This window comes from Trifolium pratense, linkage group LG6 (genome assembly GCF_020283565.1).
Source record: "Trifolium pratense cultivar HEN17-A07 linkage group LG6, ARS_RC_1.1, whole genome shotgun sequence".
NCBI lineage: Eukaryota > Viridiplantae > Streptophyta > Magnoliopsida > Fabales > Fabaceae > Trifolium > Trifolium pratense.
The window spans coordinates 3,624,911-3,637,244 of record NC_060064.1 but is presented as its reverse complement, the minus strand read 5'-3'; positions in this window follow the sequence as shown (position 1 = coordinate 3,637,244).

Here is a 12,334-nt window from a genome sequence, read left to right as displayed (position 1 = left end):
TGCAAATTTTTTTACTTTATTAACAATAATAATAATTATTATATTTAAATAAAAATATTTAAAATATCGATTTCGTATGCAGTATTTCTTTTCTAATTTTATTTTTTATTTTGTTGATAAAAATAAATTTAGGTGAGTTGGATTCCGAGAGCTCAACCAAATTAGAATAATCAATAAGCTTCAAAAACCATTAACAATAAAGTTATATTAACAAAGAATTTAATTTATATAATCAGTCTGTGTAAAGTTATATTACAAATGAATCCATCCAATAATATATTAACCATAATGTAATGTATGTTTTTAAAAACATGATGTGTCATATATATATATATATATATATATATATATATATATATATATATATATATATATATATATATATATATATATATATTAAATTATATGGCAATATAATATTAGAGCATACACAATCATCAATTCCACTTGGGTTCTTTAAATGGGATCCACTTGATATTTTATATTATTTCACACTTCCCAATTATTTAAACAACTCAACTACATTTTTTAAATATTCATACAACTCATTAAACACTCTAAAATGAGTTCCACTATACCCCGCAATATCTCCCACATATATATGTTGGTCAGTTATTTGAAGACGAAAATAAACAAAATCTGTCCATGTGGCACTTCAAGCACGATGGTATACAGATGAACGCTCTATTATATAGAAACGATGAAAAAAGTGAAATATCCATGTATTACTGACAACCAACGTTGTTGTTCAGATAAAAAACGTTACATAACAGTCGATAATTATGCTCTTAGATGTATGTGTAAAACAACTTTACACTGATAATACACAACAATTAAACTCTAAAAATAATACTAGTTTTTACAGATGCAATATTTTTTTTTTTGTTACATACAGGATGCAATATTTATTTTTATATGTTTGTTTAAATGCAACTATGCATAAAGGAGTAAACACACAAACATGTAACCAACCGTAAAAAAACATGTAACACAAACGTAACAAACAGTAAAAAAAAACAATATAACTAGTGGGCCACATATAAAAGCCCAAATGAGTTAGAATAACCCTAAAAAAATATCATCTTCTCTAACTTGTTGTGCAGTCGCTTCCTATGTTATTTTCACTTCCTCTGTTATTTTTCATTTTTTGTTTATGCTTCTTTTCGTTATTTTTTTGTTTGCCAGCATAGTTCATCTTCTCTATTTCCATTCTTTTGTGTTCTTCTTCTCATGGCTTGGTGCAAATATAAAATTTTAGGGGGTTCAAGGTTCAAAATATATAAGGATCCATGTACAATTTTTTCAAGTTCAGGAGGTTCAGTTGAACCCCTGAGATCAACGTGGCTACGCCCCTGGCGAGAGGGACGACGAGGCATGTTGAGTGAAACAGATGATCGAGAGCGAAAATGGGAGACATGAGAACGAGAGAAATGTGAGGGAAATGGGAGATAATATATATATATATATATATATATATATATATATATATATATATATATATATATATATATATATATATATATATATATATATATATATATATATATATATATATATATATATATATATATATATATATAACCGTGATTCTCCCTACCAAATTCAGCTAATTTTAATGTAATTCTTTTTGTACAATTTTTTAATAATTATGTTATTTAAACATCAAAATACCAACACTATATGCGATACCCTATATGTTTATCTGAATTAATATGTGTAGCATCATAAGATTTGATGTCATCGGAATCCTCAGTCTTCATCTCGTTCTCCTTTGCGTTCTCCTCTCTCCTCAGCGTTCTCGGGTGACTTCTCCGGTGACTTCTCCTCTGGTGGAGAATGCTTGCGACGGTTGTGGCGAGAGGCAGTGGCGTATCCAGGAACCTGGGTTAGGGGGTGCAAATTTTTTTACTTTATTAACAATAATAATAATTATTATATTTAAATAAAAATATTTAAAATATCGATTTCGTATGCAGTATTTTTTTTCTAATTTTATTTTTTATTTTGTTGATAAAAATAAATTTAGGTGAGTTGGATTCCGAGAGCTCAACCAAATTAGAATAATCAATAAGCTTCAAAAACCATTAACAATAAAGTTATATTAACAAAGAATTTAATTTATATAATCAGTCTGTGTAAAGTTATATTACACATGAATCCATCCAATAATATATTAACCATAATGTAATGTATGTTTTTAAAAACATGATGTGTCATATATATATATATATATTAAATTATATGGCAAAATAATATTAGAGCATACACAATCATCAATTCCACTTGGGTTCTTTAAATGGGATCCACTTGATATTTTATATTATTTCACACTTCCCAATTATTTAAACAACTCAACTACATTTTTTAAACAATATCTCCCACATATATATGTTGGTCAGTTATTTGAAGACGAAAATAAACAAAATCTGTCCATGTGGCACTTCAAGCACGATAGTATACAGATGAACGCTCTATTATATAGAAACGATGAAAAAAGTGAAATATCCATGTATTACTGACAACCAACGTTGTTGTTCAGATAAAAAACGTTACAAAACAGTCGATAATTATGCTCTTAGATGTATGTGTAAAACAACTTTACACTGATAATACACAACAATTAAACTCTAAAAATAATACTAGTTTATACAGATGCAATATTTTATATTTTTTTGTTATATACAGGATGCAATATTTATTTTTATATGTTTGTTTAAATGCAACTATGCATAAAGTAGTAAACACACAAACATGTAACCAACCGTAAAAAAACATGTAACACAAACATAACAAACAGTAAAAAAAAACAATATAACTAGTGGGCCACATATAAAAGCCCAAATGAGTTAGAATAACCCTAAAAAAAATATCATCTTCTCTAACTTGTTGTGCAGCCGCTTCCTATGTTATTTTCACTTCCTCTGTTATTTTTCATTTTTTATTTATGCTTCTTTTCCTTATTTTTTTGTTTGTAAGCATAGTTCATCTTCTCTATTTCCATTCTTTTGTGTTCTTCTTCTCTTGGCTTGGTGCAAATATAAATTTTTAGGGGGTTCAAGGTGCAAAATATATAAGGATCCATGTACAATTTTTTCAAGTTCAGGAGGTTCAGTTGAACCCCTGAGATCAACGTGGCTACGCCCCTGCATAAGAGAGATTGTGAAAGCTTGTTACCGATGCGGTGAGTTTTCTATTTACTCGATAAATTTATAAGGATTATTTTTTATTTTCAATTTAAATGCGGAGACGATTATAGACGGTTATTTTTATTTTCCCATTTCCCTCACATTTCTCTCGTTCTCAGTATATATACATTATGGGAAAATATATATAACCGTCTATAATCGTCTCCGCATTTAAATTGAAAATAAAAAATAATCCTTATAAATTTATCGAGTAAATAGAAAACTCACCGCATCGGTAACAAGCTTTCACAATCTCTCTTATCCAGGGGCGTAGCCACGTTGAGCTCAGGGGGTTCAACTGAACCTCCTGAACTTGAAAAAAATTGTACATGGATCTTTATATATTTTGCACCTTGAACCCCCTAAAAATTTATATTTGCACCAAGCCAAGAGAAGAAGAACACAAAAGAATGGAAATAGAGAAGATGAACTATGCTGGCAAACAAAAAAATAACGAAAAGAAGCATAAACAAAAAATGAAAAATAACAGAGGAAGTGAAAATAACAGAGGAAGCGGCTGCACAACAAGTTAGAGAAGATGATATTTTTTTTAGGGTTATTCTAACTCATTTGGGCTTTTATATGTGGCCGACTAGTTATATTGTTTTTTTTTACTGTTTGTTACGTTTGTGTTACATGTTTTTTTACGGTTGGTTACATGTTTGTGTGTTTACTACTTTATGCATAGTTGCATTTAAACAAACATATAAAAATAAATATTGCATCCTGTATGTAACAAAAAAAATAAAATATTGCATATGTAAACACTAGTATTATTTTTAGAGTTTAATTGTTGTGTATTATCAGTGTAAAATTGTTTTACACATACATCTAAGAGCATAATTATCGACTGTTTTGTAACGTTTTTTATCTGAACAACAACGTTGGTTGTCAGTAATACATGGATATTTCACTTTTTTCATCGTTTCTATATAATAGAGCGTTCATCTGTATACCATCATGCTTGAAGTGCCACATGGACAGATTTTGTTTATTTTCGTCTTCAAATAACTGACCAACATATATATGTGGGAGATATTGCGGGGTATAGTGGAACTCATTTTAGAGTGTTTAATGAGTTGTATGAATATTTAAAAAATGTAGTTGAGTTGTTTAAATAATTGGGAAATGTGAAATAATATAAAATATCAAGTGAATCCCATTTAAATAACCCAAGTGGAATTGATGAATGTGTATGCTCTAATATTATATTGCCATATAATTTAATATCACCTTAATATTTTTCTAAACACAAAGTCAAAACCCCCCAAATTTTAAAACAATACCCTGAAAACCCCAAATTGAATATGTGGGAAACAGTGGTAAAAATATGTATGGAGAACTATGTAGAAACATCACCAACAACAACTAAAACATCTTCAGGTCAGAACATTTAAAAGAAAAAGCATGTGACAATGACTTTTTTTTTTTTTATTACGGTTTGTCTTGTTTCTATTCATTTTTAATACCCACCTACAAGTACATTATTATGGCGAAGAAGAGAAAGAATCTTGAAGAAAATCTAATATATGGTTAAAATGATGATGATGATGAGGAGTATATGGGGTTTATGCAAGATGTAACACCCTTAATTTACCCCTTTATTTTTATTTTCAAAAAAGTTAATTTCATTTATTTAATAAGGATGTCACACTTACTCCAATTAACTAATTCCTCAAATGATTAAAAATCATGCAGCGGAAAATACAAAAATAATATAAGTTTCAAAGTCCGAATTGAAAATACTGAATCAAGTGACATAATTCAATTGTTATAAAAATTTAACAACATAATTAAATAAAAGTTTCTCCCAACAACATCCTAACAGAGCGACTCCAAATAATTAGCAAAGCAACAACGATCCGAACACACCATCTATGATTCGTATCCTACCTGAAAATCTACGGTTGCACACCGTAGGGCCAAGCCAGAAGGGGGAATGTAAATGTGAGTCAAAATACATCAAGAAAGTAACTGAATTAAAACAACGCAATAACTAACAACATCATAAACAACAACAACAACAAGACCACCTAAGCGGATGGCCACGCACATTCATCAGTCAACCACAATCATCAATCGTTAATTAACTAAAGAGAAATAACAACATTTAAATAAATAAATATAATTAAAATGCATGCAATGCGCCTAGACTCGCTACATGCATGTGGTACCAATAGCAACGTCATTTCTAGTTTTACATCATAGAGGATCAACATCATTATAAGCAACGTCATTTTCAACTTCATTAGGCAACGTCATTTTCAACATCATTTATACAACTTCAATAAGCAACGTCATTAGACATATGAATGAATGCATGTCATGTTATAATAAGCAACGTCAATAGGCAACATCATTTAACAACTTCGATAGACAACTTCATCATCATTATAACAACATCAATAAACAACGTCCATAAGCAACTACAACAATAACAATTACAACATCATAATTTCGGCACAACTCCAACATCATTAAAATAGATAATTCAACATCGTTATAACCACGTAACTCAACATCATTATTCAACGAAACGACAATTCAAACAACACAATTACTATCAACGAGCAACGACTTAAAACAACACCGATACACAACAATTATTAGCAACTTCGATTACAACACCAACTAAAACTTCATAACTCAATTAATCATTCACTCCTCTCCAAAACAACAACCTATTACTCATTTTTAACAGTACTCATAACCCAAATAATCTTGATTTAGTTTACCGACGAAACGTACGAATTTTAAGTCAATTTAATTAATAAAAATTAAGAAATAAATTCAAATCTTAATAGCATATAAAACCATGGAGAGTGAGGTGTACCAGAGGGTTCCAAAATATTTAAAATACTCTACATAAAATTTTGAGAAACTTTTATAAAATTATAATATTTTTAATCACCTTTTTACATCAAATAATTAACTAAAAATAGCTACAAGTGCCCAAAAATTCCAAAAGAGATACCAAAATTTCAAGAAATTTATTTACTATTTTTTCAATAAAAAGTTAAAGAACATTTGAAATTGTTTGGGGGCCCCACGCGCTGACACGCGCTAGGGGTGCGACTGGGCGACAGTGAGAAGCACTGTTCATTGTCTTCTCCGCCCATTTTTATGCAAACGGGTCACGCGACCCGGTAAACCGACCCGGACGTATCTCCCTCAATACTTAACGAAACTCGACGTTATTTATACCGTTTTGATCCCCATCCAATGTTAGGAAGATATCCGGTGTTTATTTTCAAAATAGGTGATCGAACTTTACTTTTTAAGCAAATGAATCGTGAGAAGTTTTCAAAACTCATATAAGTTTGGTTGTTATTAAAACCCCAACTAAACAACCAAATTTGATTCCCAAAGGTTTAAAAGCTTTAATGAATTGTTTGTGGCTAATTAGAGTACTCAGAAACATTAAAAAAAATGAAGAATCATCCAATCCGAAAATTCAAAACTCTTAACAACTCAAGAACAATCCCAAAAATTGTAACAACTCTCTTAAACGGATTTGGAAACTTAAATTATTATGAAAACTGAGTCTTGTTTATTAATAGGCCAAAACCACAATTCATCCGATTTTAGAGTTTTTCTTTTTCAAAATAATCAACACCACCCTTGAATCCCAAAGTACGGATTGTATTAACAACGATAAACACGACCTCTTATTCGCGAAAAAGGACACACAAATCATAATATAAGGAAACCAAAATCGGATTTTAGATTCCTCTCAAATCAAAACAACAACGACGACGATAATAATAACAACAACAACAACATCAACATCATAGAAAAAGGAAGCAATGAGCAACAACTTAAGCACACACATAATAAGTACATCAAATATTTCTATTGAATTCAGAATTTCAAGAGTATAAAGCTCCCTTACTTGTATTGCAGTGAACTCCCTAAATTGAGGTTAAGCTTTTTCTTCCTTTGCTTCTCTTCACCCTCCCATGAGCTCTTTCTCTTTTCTCTCACTCTTGCACTCTTATTTTTTTTTTTTGTTTTGTTTGTATCAATATAGAATATTGACTCTTCCTAACCTTCCCCTATAGATTAATGTCAAAGGACAATGACATTATTATTATTATTAAAATCATAAAATGATTTAATTGGAATTAAAAGTGTGTTTCTTCTTCTTTATTCCTTTCTCTACCATTTTCCAATCCACACCTCCTTCTATGCTATTACACCTCAATATATAATTTTCTACTTTCTTTTCTTTTAATTTCTAATTAGCAACATCGTTATTTTTATTTATCAACTATTTAATTATTCGCCACAAAATAATAATTAAATAACATCGTCAATCAACACCACAACAAGTCAATCAACACCACAACAACTAAATAATTAAATAAAATGAATCCTAATTTTTGGGGCGTTACACAAGATCTGTTCAGGCGTTTAACGCACCATTCACATTTTCTCGCCGTTTAGGCGTTTTTTCTTTTCATGATTGACAAATTCATGGTTTTTAGGGTTTATTAAAAATTTGGGGGGTTTTGAATTTTGTGTTTAGAAGAAGATTGAAGTGAAATTAACATATATTTATGATATTTGGAGGTATATTTGAATAGACATCTTTTTTATTAAAAGAAGATGTTGAACGTGTCCTTCATTTTTCCAGATTTTTTTTTTATTTTCAACAAAAATATATTTTAAAAAATATTTATCTGATGTGGCTTGCCACATCAGTCTTTTTTTAATAAAAAAAATGAGAAAAAGGACCTAAATGTGTGTTTTATAAGAGATAAAGGACCTAAATGTTACGTAAAAAAGATAAAGGACTAAAGTGTTATAAATAAATAAATAAATAAGATAAATGACCGACACTGTAATTCTGCCTATATTAAAATCACTATGAATAAATAAATTTATTAATTTATTTTGAAATATAATAAACTAATATTAACAAAACTTATATGAAAAGTAACTATTTAGAGAAAAAACTAAAATTTTCCAATTTTATAATATTAAAAATTATATACGTTGAATTACATTTGTAATATTTAATAAATTAATTTTTTATAAAATATTTAATATGTAATTTTTTTATAAAATATTTGATATATTAATTTAAACATTGGTGAATATACTTCATCACCATTTGATTGAAATTTACATTATTAAAATAATCCATGTAATATTTTACACAAATTTGATACGTTATTGATATGAATTTAATTTATATGCACCGTCGGTATAAAGTTATTTTGCACATGCGTCAAATAATATACCGACACATCATGTATGGTAATTAAAAACACATGATGTGTCACATTCATTAAATGATGTGACAACGCGTCATTAGATGCATGTGTAAAAAAAAATTACACCGACGATGCACAACAATTAAACTATATTGATATTCATGGAGATTAAAAATGCATAAACCTCTTATTTTTGTTGGATCTCATTAACATTTTAAATAATTTTAAATTTGTATAGAGTTTGACATGTATAACTTAAATGATATAAACTTTCCATTAAGTGATGTAATAATATTACTCAAATATTAAATCGGTATATTTTTATTCGTCTCAAATATATACTTAGTTATTTTGAAATGAATAATTTTATATTTGGAAGGCAGAAAAACACTACACATAGTACTATATTTTATTTTAATTAATTAATAAAGTAGTATGAACATATGAGAAAAAAGGCTTAATTACGATTGTGGTCCCTTTATTTTATAAATTTTTGGATTTTGGTCCCCCTATTTTCAATTTAGCAATTTTGATCCCCCATTTATACAATTTTTGAAATTAGATCCAACACCCAAATTATCGATGATGCGGAAATTTTTAATATGATGTGTATTGTTGATGTGGTAGCCATATCATAATTTTAATCAAATATTTAATATTTTATTTGTTATAAGTTAAAATTAAGTTTTTTTTTTGGACTTAAGTTAAATAAATTAAAATAAATTAATAATTGTTATTTATATTCCTTAACAACAAGAAGCAATTAACATGGTGTTTATTTAATATACTTCATTACCTTGCTCATCATCATTGTCGCAACTCAACAAGAAGAAGGAACAATGAATCAGCAGCAAACAACAACAAAGTCAACAAACCAAAAGTTAACATATAAAACCCCATTAAAAATGTAATATAACAAAAACCCCATAAAAAGATCCATAAACAAGAACAAACAAAAGTCAACAAGTTCTAGTTTTGGACCTTTTGGTGGTAATTATGATATGTAGAAATGGGGCGATTATGATGAATGAGAAATTAGGGCTTGATGACAATTGGCAACTATTCTTCTTCCTCTAGTTTGAGGGAGAGGGTTTTTGAGGAAAGTTGAAAAAAATTAAAGTGGGGGAGGATTCTTATTAAATGATTAAAAAAATTAAAAGTGTTTAGTTAAAAAATGACATGGCATCCACATGCACAATTAGCTAATGCCAAGTAGCTAAAAAATTGCCACATCATCAATAATTTGAGTGTTGGCTCTAATTTCAAAAATTGTGAAAATAGAGGACTAAAATTGCTAAATTAAAAATAGAGGGACCAAAATTGCATTATTAATTGGGGAGTGTTGTAGCTGTAAATTGCTGCTCCCATTGTTCCGTCATAAAAGCAACACCGACTTTCTAGATTTCTTTTAAGGGATGTTAGACGGTACACTCGGTGCACTTGTTAAGCATACCAAAAATAGAAATTAAACATAAAGTTAATGTTGATAAAAATAACTTTTTACACTTCCAATACATTGAATGCACGAATTTCAAGACAAAAATTCCTTATTTATGTGTTTAAGTAGTGCACCGATATGATCCCAATATGGACTACTTTTGGATTTTAGATATTGCAATGGCTTCTCAACATCTCCACAAATTTTCGCTGACGGTGAGTTATTCATCTCCATTTTTTTGGCTGTCCACTTTTTATTTTTTGAAATTTTTTTTAGTTAACTTTATACGATCTTGATTGATAACTTAATATACTTAATAAATGATATTTGTTAGAAATAGGAGTTTAGAATTTACAGCCCGTTTGGTGCACAGGATAAGAGACATCATATCCTGCCGCAATCCAGTGTTTGGTGATACAGAAGGATATGATAAGTTAATCCTGAAGCTTATCCTATCCTGTATCTCTAGTTATAATTCTTATCTTGAATTTGAGCTGAGTTACCAGCAGGATAGGATAAGAAAAAAAATACTGATTTATTTTATAAAATATATTTTAAAATACATAAAATAAAATTAATAAAATATAAATAATAAAATAATTGATTTTTAAATATATATGTGATTTTCTCACAGGGGTAATTTTGTAATTTATATATTCTAAAAAAATCAAAATTTTACTAAAATTACAATATTTTAAAGTAAAATGATTATTAAAAAATTGACAAATAGGGATATTAATTTAAATTTTATAAAAAATTAAATATAATTCTTTTGCAATAGTAGTTTTATTATTTATGTATGAGATATATCATATATTTATTTGGCTTATCTAACATGTATATATTATTGAATTATTTATTTGATCATGATTCATATAAAAAATTAAACTTGATTATTTTCTCATGATTTTTATTTGAAATTATATAAAGTTATTTGATTACTTATTTATATTTTTTATTTATAAAATTCAAAGTATTACAAAATAATTTTAAAAAAATAACAATTGTTTTACAAGAGTAATTTTATCAATTAAATATGTTATATATCTTATCATATTATTATGAGCAAATATGTATTAAAAACAAAATATAATAGTTATCATGTTTTTTATCCTGTGTGCACCAAACACAGGATATGATAACTGAGTATAACTGTTATCCTGTTGTTATCCTATCCTATCCTGTCATTATGCTATCCTGCGCACCAAACGAGCTCTTAACTCGATTATTAACTCCGGTGTAGTTTATTTTTTTTTATTTTTTTGCAAAAGCAACTCCTGTGTTGTTAATTACAAGGGCCTAAAGTAGATCTGTTCTTTCCTTTTAGAGTCATAAAGTGAATTGTTTAAGTCTTGAATGTGTAACATAGGTGTGAATATATTAATTACAACCTGTTGAAATTTGCACAATTAATTTCAACCCAATTATTCTTGAAAAAAAATAAAATCAAATCTAATAGTTAAGAAAGCTAGGAAGGGACTTCAGATTAATATGGCATTCAACTTTGTGGATTTTTTGCAAGGCCAGAAATGTTGCGATTTTTTATAATGTAGTTAAAAATTATAAGGATATTGTGGATGATATAAAGTTATTGACTTGGAGATAGAGTTTAAGTAGAATGAAGATAGCACATTGTTTATTTTATTCTATGAATGGACATGAGATCCCGGCGATTGTTTAGAAATACAGTGTTCTGAGCTTGTTCCGAATAGCTAAATAACAGATAGAACAGTAGTAAAGAGAGGCAAAAAATGAGGCAAGCCCTTCCATCAGTTATTTAGCTCAAGACTAGTATTAATTAACAAGTTAAAAGAGAGTCTGAGGAGTGAGGATTGTATTATTAGCGTCAAGTAAGCCCTTCCATGTCACTAAAACTTCCACCTCTCCCCGTTCATTTCTTCTAGTATCGATAGCTTGCCAATCCTCAGACATACAAACTGGCAAAGGCTGAGAGCCTGAGACTGAGACATAACATTATACCAGCTATAGGAGTTCCTGCTGTTAATTATTAGGTGGCAAAAAAAGTTGAGAGCCCTTCCATGTCCTTTTTATTTTTTTGTTAATTATTAGGTGGCAAAAAAAACTGATGTGGCAGCTGAGTTACTTAAGTGACTTGCCACATCAGTGTTGACTCGGTCAAAATTGTCCTTTCGCAAAAGGGATAAAGATAGGAGGTCATAAATGCTATTTTGAAAATTAGGGGGTCAAAACCGCAACTTTGTGAAACTTAGGAGCTAAAATTGCAACTTTGTGAAACTTAGGGGGCCAAAAATGCAATTTAGCCAAAAAATAAAACTATCAAACTCTGTTTTACTCCCGTGTGTTATTAGTTATTAATTATTGGCAATAAGGTAGTAGTTTGACCTTGTCAAACATAACCTTGATTATAATAAACAACCTCTTATTTCAACTAAACAACTTTAATGGAATTTTAAAATTTTCATATATGTAATATTTTGGTTGTTATTTTTCATTTTTCAGGTTAGAAATCT